We start from the raw sequence: 15,904 nt of genomic DNA on the forward strand, positions 1-15,904 counted from the left end.
CCAAAATGATAAAGCTACCACAGAAACACTGAAATTTTGCAGGTTGCTTCCATAACAGATAATCCAATCCAAGAAAATCCACATGAACTTTTCGTGAATCTACTGTTTCCCGATTTTAAACCCACAAAGTATAAAATCAATGCAGGGGCACTGAAATCTAGGTCATTTATTCTGGTATTTATAAATAATTTACCTGAAGTAATAATGACTTATAGATGGCTTAATACATATTTGGCCAATTGTTCCTGATTCAAGCTGTCTGCTTATAACCATGGAGAATAATTGAATACACTTTTTACTCATGTGTTTATAATATTTCCATTGTTATAACTGGGTCACTAGAGCGCTCAGATGAAATAATGTTTTAAAAATAAGATATATTCAATTTGGTAAAAGGGAAATCTTGTTGGCCAATTCCTTTCTGGTATCTGTTTTGAGTAACTATTGCCCTTGAATTTGTTTAATTTATTTTCAACATGCTTTTCTTGCCTGGCCCCATTTCCTCATACAGCAACAACACCCACTTTCTGTCTGCTGGGTTAGCAAGCAAGATGGCCTGTTTTCTGATCTTCTTCTAATTTTATTGAAAAAGCTCTTCCTCGTTTGATTTATCAGTTACCTTCATGATTTTATAAACATTAATCTCATCCTCCACCTCCCCAGCTTTCTTTGCTCTGGACGGGTGGGTCTCTGGACTCTTTTCAGTCTCTCCTTTAAAGACAGCTGTGCCACACTCTTGATTATCTTAATTAATTTTATCTGGACCTTATCTTACCTCCACTGAGGCCTTCCTGAGAAGCAGAGACCAGAACTGCACATCTTGCTCAATATGTGGGTGCACTGAAGTTTTGTGTAACAACAGAATGACTCCCTTGAGGACATCTTTTTTTCAAAACCATTTCTGATAAAGGTAAAAAAAAATGTTGCTGTAACGCTCTGGGACAGTGGTTTCAGAGAACTTCCAATGAGGACTCCAGGATATAATTCCTGAGTGTTAACTGATAGCTTTGAGTACAGAAGCATGCAGGTATGATATGGACTTTTTTTCCCTGGGTATGTAACATTTACTTGCATAGATCCTCATCCACCACCTTTCTGATGATTCTTGCAGTCCTATGAGGTCCCTCTGGAGATCATCACCATGGCATTTCATCCCCATCTTCTGTACCCTGCAAAGTGACCAGTCAGCCCTTTTTTTCCCTTATAAATAGGTATTAGTCCATGAAATAATATTTTATTGATTCTTGTGGCATCTTATTTTCTTAATTGATGTGAAAGCTTTTTGGAAGTCAAAACATAGTTTTCACCCTGGGTTTCCAGTAAAATATTACCCTGGCAGTCAATATTTACCATACCATTTAGTGGTCTTGTTCTTAATTATAGACTCTAGTTGCTTGCTATGGAGTCACACTTACCAGTCTGTAATCCCCAAGACTATCCATAGAGAATCTGCTGCCTATTATAGCATTGTTTTTAGAAATAAATTAGATTATATATTTCTGTCATTGAGAGCAATAGGCATTTGTAATGAGAGGTTATACTCCTTATGTATTCCAGATATACTCCTTATATACTTCTTATGGCAGTTCTGTCAAGACTCTAGTCCAGGTGACATTTTGGCATTGAAATGACATATTTAATGCATATGTATCAGAAGGTAATTGGTTATCACAAGTAAGAAAGCAAGACTGACTTTGGTAATGATCTGAATTAATAATTACCGAATATTCTGAATTGGCCAACAAGCTTGAATGCTACAGGTCTGTTTGGCCTTAGCCTGAATACCAGCAGATCAAATCTTTGGTAGACGTTCATAAAACTGTCTGTAAAAACACCCAGAGTGAACATTGGATATTCTTTTATTGTTGTTGATATTATTATTATTATTATTATTATTTCAGTAAATAGTAACACTAAACAGACATGATTTTTTTAAATTAAAACAAAGTCTTTCCAGAATTAGGTTGATTTGAGCAGGAGTTTAAGCCAAAAATTGTTAAACATTAATGTGGGAATAATTTTTTAAATGTCAATTCATTTTCCTTTGACATTTTCTAAGTGAAATGTTTCATTTTGGAAATACCAAACTCCTTTATTTTGACATTTTCTAAATTAAACCTTTTCACCCTTAATTTCAAAATAACTTTTTTTTTTTTTTCTTTTTAATTGACCTCCTTATAAAATAAATGGTCCAACTTTTCTTAATTTAAGTAACATGAAGATAATCAGCACTTCACTCTGAGTCAAAGGAATACTTTAGAACTACCTGGTGTGCTGTTTTACCATTTTACCTTTTTCCTTTTTTAATTCTTTTTAATATTTTATTTTATTTTTTATTTTATTCTCCATGGAAGGTAACAGTAGTGATAGAGGAAGCAATATTTTTGCCACACTTTTTTTTTTTTTTTTTGTTTCAGTTCTCAGGTGCATTCATTTGTCCATTTATACCTGCAATATACAGTTAGAAGAGTGTAAGGTAAGTGCCTCTGGAAACCTCAAGGAACATAAGATGACATAACACTGCTGAGATTGCCAAGAGAAGAATGACAGACAAAAGCCTAATTAAAGGGTTCTTATGGCTCCAGATGTCAATACATCACTTAGCACAGAACTGGGGATGACTGGAGGAGCTGTGAGGATATTCACCTACACCCTTCCCTGGACCCCTCTCAGTGCGGATGTACTGCTGACAGCTGAAGTAGTTCTCATTATGAAGCCAGCTCGCCCTCGTAATTTTCTCTTTCTGTCTCATTCATATGATAATGCCACACAAGAGAAACTGTGGGTTTAATTAGCTCTTGAGGTACCCAGGTAGTAATAACCACTCCTGCTGCATCATCTCTCTGACGCTGTTTCCTCTTCCTCTGTTCCTATCACAGCTGACTGCAGAGTGGGCTACCTACTAACTGGGAGTGTCTCTCTCATTATCTTTTAACAATCACATGCCTCCTACTCCCACCTGACTCACTTTCAAAGGCAGCCTGCATCTGTGACAGCACTCTGCTTCCACGGGGCTGGACTCTGATATCAAAACTTCTCCACCATTGTCGTGAGTCAGAGAAAAGGAAAAGCTGGGAGAAGAAGGGACTGAATTTCTTTCCTTCACTTTCATTTAAGGGACAAAATATCAAAGGAATAGCTGAAAGACACAAGTACAGAAATGCATTAGTCATCTAGGGGTGTTTTGTTTAGATGTTTTGCTAGAAAGCACGAGTTTTTGAAGTCGAAGCTACCTCTAGGCATTGCTTCCTGCAATGCCTCCAAAAGGAGATCAACAATTGCAAAAAGACCAGGGCTGGGTTTGTATCACCTAATTTTAGATCTCTGTATTTCTGCATCTCAGCAAGTCACTCTGGGCTCCCAGTATTAATAACTTCTGGGCAATAAGCCTGCAGAGCACTGGACATTGATACAACACACCCAAGGCAGGTGTAGAGTGGTGATTATGCCCAGATTTCACAGGTCACTTTGACTTGCTCACCAGAGGCTGAGAAAGGAGCCTCCAGTGACATTTTCACGTGGAAATACCTTCATCAGAAACACACACACCGAATCAGATGAACTCACCCTTGGTTTCATGAAGAAAACTGTCTCAGGTCTTAGAATAAACACAGATGCTCTGATATCAAGTCAGGGTTGAGAAGGTATGACCCATCTCACACCTCTCTCTTTTATCTTTTTTTTTTTTCAAGTCACATATTCTACTGAAAGCAGAATTTCAGGAATTCTCCATCCTGACAAATTAAGTTGAAATTGTCTGCTGGCTGTATGAATTATTAAGGAAGAGCACATGAACACAGAAGAAAGAAAAAATAGAATACAATAAAGTAAACGCTACATGATCATGCATTGTTTAAGTGTAGTCGCCTTTAGGACTTCAGGCAAGAAAAAGCAAACAGAATAAGACATTTTCTAAAGAATCTGGTTGAAATATTTTAGCTTCTTTAAAAGGGAAAAAGTAAGAATATTTATTTCATAGCCATGATATTAATTTTGACTTAAATTTTTAATCATTCCTTGTCCTTCCCTTAAAAAAAAAAAAAAACAAAAATAAATGTGAAAGCAGCAGCATTGCTAAAATGTAATAAAATCCACTTTCATTCCACTCTCTTTTCTTGAATTTCCATTGCAAAAAACAGGTGGCATGAAGTTAAAAAGTGAGAAAACCTTTCCAAAGTAAGCTAAAACGTACAGCTTTTTAAAAGTAAAATAAGCTGCAAAAATCTTCATTACATTGCTAGTGGAAATGCTTTTTCATAACAAAATGGAAAATGTCACTGAAATGAGTGTGATTTATCTAAATGTTTACATTTTGAAGCAACTCTTTTCAATAATATAAAAAAAATCTATTTCAGTGTTTTCTGCTAGCTAGAGTAGTAATAAGACTAAACCCTCTTGAAATCCAAGAGTGGGAGTGGGACAGTCTGCTTCAGAGAAGATCTTACATGCTGAACATGCTGAAGGAGGAATTGAGAGGCATTCCTCAAATTATACCATCTGCAAAATGTGCTTGCTCGTTATACTTTGCTGACAAAATAAGGCTTATTATGAATCCAGAAGATAACATGATATAAAAAACATGTCCTTTTTTTTTTTTTCTTTTTTTTTTTGCTTGTGGGAAAATGGAAGGGAAGAGAGCAGCCAAAACCAACGGAGCGTTTTGTTAAATATAAAATAGAAATTTATATTAAAGCACCTTTAGGAAAAAGGAAAAAATCAGTTGGTTATGTCACCTCACTATTGTGTGATACCAAGTTCCTGAACCTGGACTTTAGCAAGCACATTTTTGCAGAGGACATTCTAGCCTGAGATGGTCCAGAAAAAAAATATACTTTGTTTTGTTTTGTTCTTACCCTTTCAGTTTCTTGCTGAGATAGCAATGAAGATGGAATGAAGAGAGCTAAGTATTCAGATTACACAAGGAAACACCATTTGATAGTAATTAAAAAAAAAATCCAAATTATGCAGCAAGAGAGACATTTAGTAGAGTGGTTCATTCAGCTGAGCAGATAGTTTGTCATTAAATACATCACTAATAATATGTTTTGGTGATCTACATTTTTGCAACGCATCATCGTGCTGCAAATCTATAGAGGGTCTGAGAAACAAGGCTATTAAATCTCTGTAGTGATAGAGTTGGTTTAAACCACCCAACACACAAGGCATTCCTCACTGAGAAACGAGTGGGTGATTTTAACACGATGCTGAGATGTCATATTTCCTCTCTTAATGAAAGCAGCCCTCGAGATCTCCATCTCTTTATCTGCTCCAGTCAAAAGTGCTGAAAGGAGAAACTCAAATTTTTATTTATTTATCTATTTTCCCATTCCAGGGAAACTCTGCCCTGCTCTGTTCTGTTTCAGCATTGCTCTTCCAGTGCTAAAGCTGGAAGCAACCAACCACTGGTCTTAATATCTGGCATTTGCAGTTGATGACAGCTTACCCATCAGAGATGTTGGGGTAGAGTGTTTATTAGAGGCCCCAGTCTAGCAATCAGCACGCAGCAGCACTATGCATTCATGACTGTCCCGTTCTCCTTTCCCTGCACCTCAGCTATGGATCACATTATAGTTTTTTTTCTACATTCACCTTCACTTCTACTAATGAAGAACACACTATTATCCCTTCGGTTACTAGGCATAGGGAGTAGAGAAATGAATATGTCTCCGTTTGGGGTTGTAAGCCTAAGATATTGCACATCCCATGTCCCTGGTGAAGGATATCACCCGCCTGTAGCTCAGCTTCAAGGTGATGAGCAAGGCACTTGGGTTCAGGATGTTTGCTGGGGTAATGTGCTAGGTCTTGTCCTGAGTTTCAAATATGCTTGATCCATCCAAGCCAACTTATTATTATCAGGCTTGTCACTTGAACTGGTATCACTGGAAGCCAGTGCTGACTGGGACATCCTTCCCCTGCAGAAGCTAAGGAAATGCTCAATTCAGGTGGCTCTTAGCTGAACACAAAAAGAAAATTCTGCTGCTATCCCTGTTCTGCTTTTCTTCTTGGCAGGCAGAGGCACCAAATTTCTGGAGTCTTCAGCTCAGACCTCCACAGAATTAGAAATGAGGGGAAAAGGAAGATTTTTTTTTTCTTTCCTTCTTCTCAGCTCTTAGCTGTGTACAAGCTGCTAGAGGAACCCACTTCAAACTGCAGAACCAGATTTGGGAGTCATGTGGCAATGTGCTAGCTAGATCTGCAATTCATTCAGATAAATCCATCTTGGAATGGAAAACTAGACACAAGTGAGGAAAAAGACTCCAACTTTATACTGTTTTTTAGGAAATTTCAGGATGGTTGCTACTTTTCCCACTGACTGTCAGTAGATAACCCTGGGAAAATCATGTAATAATGATGTATATCTCCTGCTTATCATCATTAACACAAGCCTAACACATTTTTATTTTTATTTTTATTTTTATTTTTATTTTTATTTTTATTTTTATTTTTATTTTTATTTTTATTTTTATTTTTTTATTTTTATTTTTATTTTTATTTTTATTTTTATTTATTTATATTTTTTCATATTATTTATCTGCCTCCTCTTCCACGTGTGAAAATGTTTGGACAAGCAGACAATCTTTGGTAATGTATCTGATCATTGTTTAACACCATTTCACTCTTAATTTTCCTTGATGTTTTTTAGATGTTGTTTAATGTTATGATGTTCAGTGAACAGCAGTTTCGAGTTAACTCAAAGGAATATGATGGCCTCTCTGGGTGATGTCTGGGCAGTTATTGGTATGGTTGCATATAGCTGCACAAGAACTGTTTATTTTTTGAGGAAACTAGGGTAGAAAAACATCTCTTGAAGTGTCACATAGCCTTTAGCCATCACGTTAAGGACTTAGGAGGCATGAATTTCACTGGAGAATAACTGAGACACTTTAATACCCTCTAAAGTTCATTACTGGGATTTTTTTCATATACCAGGTTGTAGAAAGAGCTCTTCTATGTACTGGTATTGATGGTCAAGATTAGATACAAGCTTAAGATGAAAGAAAAAAAGAGTGAGTCAAAAGGAACTTGTTCTGGAAATTAAATATCCTATCATCTCTGTAAATGATATCCATTAAATCTCTGGCCAAGATAGTGGGCAAAACAATAAAACTACCCATCTTAACATTCTGGGGGGCTCAGTGCAATCAGAAAATCCATCAGAGGAGCTGCTTTCTCATCTCCTGCTGTCCTTTTGCACATAAAAGCTCATATTTCTTCTGGCTGATGTTACATCATGCCCAGCATCCCTATGTCTGAAGACCAGCAAATTAAACTTTGTATTTTTTTCCTTTCTCTCTAGGTAATACGTTGCATTTTTACTAATTGCTCTTATTGGTTGGGTAGTAGGATTATTATTATTGTTATTATCATTATTATTTTAAAGTTTGTTGGACATGTCTTTTTAAACAATTATTTGCTGAGCTTTTAGAAAGAGTTATGCATTTAGTTAATTTCTGTCTCGTTTTTCAGGATGCTGTATTTCCTTCTCACATGGCATTACTGTCTGTCTACAACAGACTAGCTTTCTCATGTGATATTTTTCAGGCAAATTTCTTAGGAAGGCTAAGGAATAGATAAGTAGGAAAGAAAAAAAAAAGGAAAAAAAAAAAGAAAATAAAAAGATCAGAGCTTGACATGAATAAACATAATTCAGCACCTATACTAGTCGAGAAAAAGAAACTACCAGTACGCCTGCTATCTCAATTGGTATGCAAAAGAAATGTCACACTGTGGCTAAGGAAACTCAGAAAATGTTGCAAAGAGGTTGATTTCACTTGTGCTCTGGAGGTTGCCAACCCCGCTACTGACAGAAACATGTTGTTAGGTTAAAAGGGCTGATCGGCTGATCCAGGGTGGGAACTCCATCCCCTGCCTGGCAATTATGCCTCTCTTGGAAGGCCACTGCTCAAGTAATCAAGCATTCAGTAAATAAGAAAGCAGCTTCCCCAGGCAAATTTCTGGCAGTCCAGATTGAACGCAGTGCATGGCTCCTTTGTCTTTTTAATTGATTACGTGTTGTTTTTCCCTACAAGGATGATTCTCCGCTGATACAGAGGGTAGACTGGAGAGTCTTCCCTTTCAGGAAGGAATGAGGAGGACAAGAAAAGGGTATACATCTTATTATTTATTTATGTTTAATTGTGTATTAAACAAAACATTTGAGAGATACTTGAGGTATCTAATGCTCTGAGAAGCTTATGTCATGTCCTCTGAATATGGACAAACAAGCTCACAATAAAATGATGCCAAGCCCAAATCAACCCCTGGATGCTCAGAAAATTTGAACAAGCCTTCTCTGTCACTAATACCACATTGATACGCGTGATCTGCCATTGCATAAAGATAAAAAGCTAAGTATGGAGTGGTCTTTGTTCTTCTTTCACATGCACTAATGCATTGGGTGCTGACCTTTGGTAGAAATCCACAAGCACAGTTAGACTTAATCACTTCAAAAGAGGTAGTGGTTCAGATTTAATGAGCTGCGGAGTGCTCTGCTTTAGTGGAGTAAACACTATGGTGTAAGTCTTGTTGTGTACCAGCTGAGGGCTTGGCTGCTTCATTACTCTGAGGCTGATTCTGTCTGCAGAAGAAGGGGAAACCTCGCAAGTCAGGATTTGTTCTTTGAAACTCTCTGCCCATCTCAGGTCTACCAAGTCAGTGTTCATATGTAACGTATTCTGAGGCTCTTTTTTGACCCTCCTACTGACAAGACCATAGGAATACCAGATTTACCATGCTGTTTTGCCTACCACAGCTGTAAGATCAAGCAAGAAATACTACAAGTGTGAAAACAAGCAACACACGGGTAACCCATGGAGGTGGGCTTCTTTTATTCTGTCAAATTATTTGAATTTGTCCAGTGGGTGTTTGGGGCCACCTGTTTGGGGCAGGTGGGAAGAAAGAGAAGGGGTGATGGTGGAGGTAGATTTACAGCAAGATGGTACATCAGGAAACCAGACTAAAGAGGAAGAGATGAAAGAATTTGAAGGAACATGTCTCTCCATGCTGTGAGATATAAAGCTAACTGCTGGCATTCAGGAAAACACTTTCTGTAGGATACATTATTATTTCCAGTGCAGTCCTTTCACCTTTAGTTCAGAAATCTGGACGCAGACAGTAGAGCAAGAAAGATGACATGAATAACTGGATGGAATAAACTCATTAATTCATGGGCTCCTATTTTGTGCCAACATTTTGTTTTACTGCCGGACCAGGTGGGATGCAAATTGATGCCAGAGGTGAAGGTTTCTGGTTACCAGTCCTTGAAACTGACATGGGATGCTGATAATGAGGACCATCAGTAGATAGTGATGAGTATCTCTCAGCTGTCTTCCTCTAAGGAAGAAGAGCAAATTGAGACATGCCATGAACTTTATGCTAGTCTCCAAACACCTATAGCATGGCACAGACTGCTGGGGGAACTAACAGTTTTCTTGCTGATGGTGCATTGCTTCCAATTCCCATAAACTCCAGCTGCATAAGATGATGATATTTTTTCTTTCTGTGCTCTATCTCTCTTCCTCTCATTTCTGACGTGTTTGTGACCAGATTTAAAGAATCTTGGGTTCTGTCAAAGGACAAACTGCCTCTGATGAATGCTCCCAGGGAGGTAACTCCCAAACTATTGTGTTGACATTTAAGAGAAGAAACCACATCTCAGCACCCTCCCTGTGGTGCTTCTGATCCCACTTGAGCATTCCCAGGAATTGATTGATGCAGAAAAATATGCTCTTAGGAAAGATTATCACAAAGGAATGATCAATGTCTGTTGCTGTAGCCCCCAGCCATTTTGAGTAGTGTGAGACAATATGCTTTGCCTGGAGATGCAGAGGCTGAGCAGAAAATTAATTCTGGATATTGTTCTGCACCAAAGGGAATAAATTGTTGTGTAGAAGTTGGAAAAGACTTGTTACCCACTTGGACTCACTTTCAGAGGATTAGATGCCTCACCAGAGCGTTAAAGACAAACTGTCTTCAAAATCTTTCCATTAATACTCTCACCATCTCCCTTGAAAGTTTTCTTCCTGATAGGCATTTAAAATGTTCTCAATACTCCCTGGGTATTGAACTTTGCATGGAGAAAACCAGCCAGTACAGTGATTTTTAAGGAGTCCAGGAGATAAGTTTAGCAGTATCTGTGTAAGGGACTGTGTATTTTTGTGTATATTCCTAGCATCGAATGGAAATTGTGTTGGCTGTTTAGCATTGCAAACATCACCATCAGAGCCATCACCCTTATGTCCCACATTACAAGAAACTTGCAGTTCTAGTCAGTGTACATATCCTTGGGAAGCAAGCATAAAGGAGAGAAAGGGATAGCTTAATGTGAAAGAGCATTTCCAGTGCCTAGGAAAATAGCTTCAGCTTTACACCAGCCAAGTTCTGTTTCTTGCCAGAATCAATTTGTATAACTCAAAGTCAAGTATCTATTCACTTGAGGTTCACCAGGAACTTCAAATCTAATGATAAGGCATTCATTTACAACTACAATGAGTTGAATTGTTCTGCTGGCACAGGTCATGAACAAAATTTGACTTCACACCTTGGTCAACACAGAGATACCCTTCCTGTTTGCTTTTATAGTCTTACCTTGTATTTATTCAACTGCTCTTCTTTTGACCACACTTAGGGCACCAGAGGCATCAGCTATGCACTTCAATCTAGATTAAAAAAAAAAAAAAAAATGTTATCTTATTTATTTATTACAGTCAGTGAAGAAACATCATGATTGTTATTAGAAATCCTACCTGGAATGACTAGAAAACAAGCTGGTCAACATCATGTGTTGACTTACATTCACTTTGTAATTCATGTCTTGTGTAACATTACTTTTTGAGAAGCTTAGATAGGACTCAGAAGACAATGGCAAGTCTGTCAAAATCAATCCAAAGAAGTTTCTACAGAAAACACTGAGCTCATCCAAAACAGCCATATTGTTACAGTCCTGATTTTGTTCCTTTGACCAATTAGACTGCTGAAAGTCTTTCAGTGAGCAAAATAGGAACAAGTTATTTCAGAATTAAGTACAACAACGTGCACTCCAAAGCCTGAACAAAACCTTCTAATTCATATCTTGCCAAGTCTTTCCACAGGGTACTGCCATTGCATGACAAACCACACAAAGGCAAAGAAGAAATAAACTAGATGCAACAAACTGGGTGACTGACACTGAAAAAGCTTACAGTCTTAGTAATATTTCCCCTCAGCTCTTGAAAAACAGAGTAAAATCTAGAGGAAACAGATTATCAGCTAGCAGTTAGTTAGAGATTGTAGAAGAAGGAAGACAAGGTATAGAGATATAGTCAAAGACTGGATTAATGTTAGGAAGACCAATGAGTTATGTACCCATCTCTTCGATAGGGTGCAAGTTTAGATTTCTTGCACTGTGTATCTGGCATTAGATGTACTAATGGAGGCTGGAAAGCCTGCAGTGTAGTTCTTCTGATCAGGAGCTGGCATTCAGCACCTGTGTCTTCAGTGGTGGTCTCAGTACAAAGCTTGTGACATAACAAGTGATAATGATTTAAAAAATACACCATTGTTTCTGCATTGTGAGCTGTCATGATGTAAAACTGCTTCTGAGAAATTCCAGGTTTCATCTCAAAAGGAGGTGCAGGTCTCAAAATAATGGCCTGCCTCAGGGCTCATATTTATCCCTGACACTTGGCTGTTTCATAAATGTCTTTTTTTTTTTTTTTTTTTTTTGTATAAGACAATTACCAGCAATGGATGTTGGCACCAAACACAGTGTTTTACTAAGTAACTCAGAAAATCATCCAGATGTTCTCCTGATGTTCACTAGCATTCAGTGCTTTTGGAAGGAAGGGAGGAAGGGAGGAAGGAAAAATATAAGGGTGAATTATCAGCCTTGTTTAATTCCCTAACTGTGTTACCTAAAGACTTGTCTGAAGATCTAATCTTCTTAGAGTGGACCAGTTGCTTCAAACAAATATTGGAAATTACATGAGATACTGCCATGTAGTGCAGGCTTAGCAGTCATTCCTCAAGGCTACTTTGCCTAGGAAGATCCTATGCACTGTAGGTGTTGAAGGATAGCTTTAATCTGAAGAATTTTTACAGGATCTACATATTTTCCTTAGGCTATCTTAGGTGACAATCCAGTCAGATTTAGCACTCCCATACTGCTATATAAATAACAGAACAGGAGAAGGAGATTCCAGGGTGAGTCTTTTCAAGCAAACATGGGTAACAGTACAATGACAACACATTGCTGTTGCTGATTGCATTAGCATCATGATGCTAAAAAAGCAAAGTGCAATGATGTATTGAAAAGATCTGGGTCAAGATTACACTATTTCAGGAAATTCATTTATCCCACAGGCAACTGTTGTGTATAGCAGAGAAATCCTGAATGTAGAGTAGATAGAGATGCACAAAGACCAAGCTCTCATTTTAGAACCCCAAAGAGGCATTTTTCAGACAGGTCTATCCAAGCAACAAAAAGTCTTGCAAACATTTTTGTAATTTTGTGAAGTGGCACAGGATGAACCTGAGCGATTCCATAGGTACGTGGCTGAAAGGCAATGCCAACAATCTGCCTTTGATCCAACAGGATTTTATTTCCCATGCTGTTTGGGGGTGAAGTTCCTTTGCTCTCAAGGCCTACTTGAATCTTGCTTTGCTGCTATAACCACTTAGAGAAGAACATGGTCAAAAATCTTTCGGATAAGGAGGCTGTTTCTCTTTGGAAAGTCCTCAGAATGAGTATTTTGCTACTAAATGGTTAAACACTTCAATTTGCTTGCTCAACTTGACCGTCTGTATGAATATAATTGCTTAATGTATGTGTGCACCTGTGTGTGTGTGCCTATACAGAAAATCTAGAAGGATCGCAGCACGAAATGTAATATAGAGTAGGACCCAGGGGATGTAAAGAAAACTGCCTGAAATTAAAAACATGCTTGCTGGAATCATTTTCTATAAGACTACTTATGTTGTTAAGTCCTCATCCAATCAATACATTACTTGACTTAATTTTAAATGATGACATCTTTTTTCTTTTTTTTTTATATGTTGTTAAGTCTAATTAAAAGAAATTAGTCACGAGAGTGACAAATTTTAAGCTAACTACAAAATTACTTCACATGGCATTTATTCAGATAAGTCAAACATGGCAAGAGTTTTAACCAAACTGGCAAATTCAGCAAAAGTAATGCCTTGGCATCAAAATTCTTTCTTAAAATTAAGTCATTTGTTATGAGGGGTATTCTTTTCTTCTCTCCAATAACTTCTTTTTCTGTACTTTCTTTTTGTTAGGACTGGAGAATAAAGAAATTGTATAATAGTGAGTAATAAAATCTGTCATTCTTGTGAGTAATGCTTTGTAATTAGAAGAAATAAAAGTAAAGTAAGTACAATGGTGTGTGGTGTGCAGGGCTGGGGGTGTATTGTTGCGTTCAAAGGTTTTTATATTAATAATGATGCTGAACTTTCTACGCTTGAAGGTTCTGCTTGAATTAGCATCAAAAGGTGCAGAGGTTTATCTGTACTTTCAGTTCCACATGCTGCCACTGCTATATAAATCTTTCACAGAGAGAGAGAGCGGGGACGAACCCAATTCTTTCTTTGCTGGATCTACAAGCTATGAGAGCTTTGGGAAGAAAACTCTATCAGCTGCTAAAGCCCTGATTGCCTTTCCAAAGCAGACGCTAGATGGCTGAGTTCCCCTCTCAAAAGCTCATGCACACTAGGTCGTGTTCTGCAACAGGCACCAGAGGGATTTACTGTTTCCCTCACCAGGACTTCCAGTTCCCCAGATTCGACTTTGCTGCTCCTACCGTGCTTCTTTTGCTGCAGAAGCACCTGGAAATGCCAGCCCATTGGACCGGAGAGTTTTGTTAGAAGTATTTCAGGTCCCATGGACTTTGATCAAGTCTCGGTTTCAGTGGGCAGTCTGTCCTCGGAGCCATGAATGCTGTTTTTCTGGCAGCACACCGACCCTTTGCAGGGTTTATCTGGAGCCAGGCATTTTAGCCATCGTACCCTCTCTGGCTCCAGAGCAGATGGCTTTGACAAGGCTGCCCCAGAGCTGGGGATTTTGGAAGATGGATGTTTTCCAGCCTGGGGCAATCAGCTGGAGGATCTGCCCCAGAGCTGGCCATGCTGGGAGCCACCTGCAGCTGCTCAGTGAAATTAGCATTCTCATTAACTAGCATTTAATGGGCTTGTTAATTGCCAGCTAGTAATGAAATGCACAAGAACGTCAGATTTGCTGAGCAACTTCTGGGATCTGGGAAATTCTTGTTCCATGGAAATGTGAATGGTTTTCGTTTTCTTGCTCATTCCAACAAAGAATGTCTTTTCTTTTTCAAAAAGACCAACAAACCCTAAATCCTGATTTCTGCTTAATTCCCCTGTCTATTCCTGTCTTAGACACTCCAGGGAATGTTGAGTCCACCATGTCTGCTGTTAAATTACCCTGAAATATAATTACTGTCACTTTTTGGAAAGTCTATCTTATTTCAAGGCTGAATTTAACTAACTGCAGTCTCCAGTTATTTGATTCAGGAATACCTTCATCTTTCAAGTCTCAAAGCTACCAGCTTTATCTCAGTTATATCTCAGTTATTTACCTGCATAAAACTCTGCACAGAAAATGTCCTTCTTACACACTTTAATGGAGTGATGTGATTTCACCCCCCAACATTCATATCATTAGCCCTGTTTTCAAAAACCTTAACGTTTTCTTTTTTTTTTTTTTCCACTATTTTAGCACTTCTCTAACTTGAAGGAGTGATGTTGTATTTTAGTATCAGAGACATGATTTCAATAAAATACCAAATCAGATTAATAAATACATTTTAAAAATTGTCTCAGTGCTTTTACTGGAGGATTTCACAAAGAAATTCTGTTACATTTATCTCCAGGATTTCTAAGGCCTCCTCAGTTTCCTAATCCCTTCAGTTTTGCTGTTTCTGGAGATAAAAACTGTTCATTTGGCTGTTTTCAGTGCACTTTGACCACTCATTGTAGTGACTGATTACCTTCATAACAGTAACTTGTCCTTTTTATTATTTATCCCATATTATTAATTCATATGCTATATGTCATTTTTTCACTAAACAAACAAATAAAAAATAGTGTTTATATTATCAGTGAAAAAGTACTGGATAATGTTGGCTCAAAGTCTACTTTCAGGGAGATTGCAGCAAAAATCTACCATTGACTGGAAATCTTTCTGTCCCCATTTAAAACAGCATTTTGATGTACTGAGACAGTTTTTAATTGATGTAGGATGTGTCTTTTTGTTTCTTTATATGACAGCAGCTTCAGTCTGGAAGGCACGTGGTTTAGATATAGTGAAATCAAAGTAGGTTATATTATCTTGACTTTCTTTATCAACCAGACTTGAAATCCTATCAAAAACATAACAGGTTTCTTTGACGAGACCTACTTTCCCTGGAATAATGTCATCTGATGCTGTAGTGTTATTTTTAACTTTAAATTTTCATTTTTTTGATGAATTTCTGATTTAAAAATAATTTTGCTTGCTGAGGATCAGTCATTACAGTCCAGCTTTAAAGGTCTGCAAGCCCTCCAGTCCCTTGAAAGATCTCATTTTTTCCAGGATATGTTAAGATTGAGGTGAACCCAAAGTTTCTTCCAAAACTTAGTAGATTTTTTTCTGAGAGTACTGACTTATGTTCTTCAGAGATTCTCAAGTATTTCATTGCAACACCTGTAGCCTCAGCTGTTTTATAGGTCAAGTTAGCTTTATTGGAACATTTACTGTCACGACAGAGCACACTAACATGGGAGTACTGGGAGTGCTGTGGGCTGCACTGGGAATTTTGTTCACTCTGTACATGGCTGATGTATTTGGCTGTATGCCCAGGGATTGTGAATGGTGGGAAAATTGTGCCACGTCCAGGTGTTATAGCCCTTC

The 15,904-nt window shown here is 37.9% G+C and overlaps 1 long non-coding RNA gene across 1 annotated transcript; it reads left to right on the plus strand.

Annotated features, from left to right (window-relative positions):
* The first annotated feature begins 503 nt into the window (after nucleotides 1-503).
* LOC110352063 (uncharacterized) lies at nucleotides 504-3,976 on the plus strand. The gene is made up of 3 exons (XR_002400416.4): nucleotides 504-910; nucleotides 2,418-2,476; nucleotides 2,586-3,976. It is a non-coding gene; the product is annotated as an uncharacterized lncRNA (long non-coding RNA).
* Nucleotides 3,977-15,904: the final 11,928 nt, after the last annotated feature.

Source organism: Anas platyrhynchos, chromosome 2 (assembly GCF_047663525.1).
Source record: "Anas platyrhynchos isolate ZD024472 breed Pekin duck chromosome 2, IASCAAS_PekinDuck_T2T, whole genome shotgun sequence".
Taxonomy (NCBI): domain Eukaryota; kingdom Metazoa; phylum Chordata; class Aves; order Anseriformes; family Anatidae; genus Anas; species Anas platyrhynchos.